Raw genomic sequence first — 1,455 nt, forward strand, 5'->3', positions numbered from 1 at the left:
GAGAGAGAGAGAGAGAGAGAGAGAGAGAGATCGACTGCAAATACGTAAAAGATGGCGTGGCAAAGTGCAGAGTAACAATATTTTTCTCCCACACTTCCTCGAACTGATGAGCCTGATAAGCTGACTGATGACACCCTCATCAAAGGACAAGAAGTTATGCAGACCAATACAGCGCAAACACTATGGTCTTTAGTGAAGTCACACATACGCACTTTTATTATTACGTATTATTATTACTAGCTGGGCCCCTTTTCGACGAAAGGAATGATCGGTGCATTAACATCAACTGAAAGTCATTGGCCTACTATCATATTTACTCTCTACTGGAATGGAACAATACATCTTGGGAGAGGCAAAAAATTAGAAGGTCTAGATCTATACTCTCCAAACAAAATGCGCCTCGCAAAATATCCCTTCCGCGCCAGATTTTCTAAAATTACAGAGAAAGAAGCGTCGGCCTACAAAAGCGATCGGCGAAATAAAGAAATTTAACTTTTTGTTGCAAAATTGTCTCAAAACTGAAAAAATGAAGGGCGTCATGGTCTGGAGAATATTTTAAAGAATCCTTTGGCGAAAACCCCATGTCGATCGATACAGCCATTAAAAAGCCTTTTGAATAGCCAAATTCGACCACCACAAATAGATTATAGATGACCGTATGCAATTTGCGAGGGCCACAAAGACCAAAAGTCACACAGCCGTTAGCCACCACATACGTTTCTACAGCTCCCCATGACAATTGCCGCTAAGCCTAAAAACAAACGATAATCCTTGCTGTTTCTTTTTTTTTTTAAACACAAAAAGCCCCAAAGAACTGTTTAAACCCTGTCCGTGCGCCCAGGGGTCATTTTGTACCCCCAGGGTTGTATTCTTCACATTTTAGAAAACTTCTAATACGAAGATCTCTGTTGAAACTTTCAGTATTTCTCAAAAAATCATTTTGACAGATTGCTATGCAAAGCGTATGGATCGGATTAATGAGTAAATTTCCTCTTTAGAAAGTGATGGCACAGAGTTCCCCACGTCGTATGGATACGACAGTAAAACACGACGAACGGATATGGTTAAACAGATAAAGAACGGAAGAAAGAATAGCAGCTTGATAAAAAAGTAAGATATAGGCCTAGATCTAATGAAAAATGAAATTATTCGACATCAACACGAGAACATGGATACACGTGGATGCCAAACATAGATGGATAGACAGACGCACAGAAACTTAACAATAAAAAGAAGAAGAAAGAAAAAGAAAAACAACGCTATCGCAGATTCATTAGCAACAGGTTCAACAACATAATAAGAAAGTGCTTTTTTCCATTGTGTTTTATTGTTTGTTTGTTTATTGCTACTTGATACCTTTTTCCTTTTTTATATTATTGTTATTACTATTGTTATTATTATTATTATTATTATTATTATTATTATTATTATTATTATTATTATTATTATTATTAT

The sequence above is a fragment of the Aplysia californica genome, unplaced genomic scaffold (assembly GCF_000002075.1).
Source record: "Aplysia californica isolate F4 #8 unplaced genomic scaffold, AplCal3.0 scaffold00621, whole genome shotgun sequence".
Classification (NCBI taxonomy): Eukaryota; Metazoa; Mollusca; class Gastropoda; order Aplysiida; family Aplysiidae; genus Aplysia; species Aplysia californica.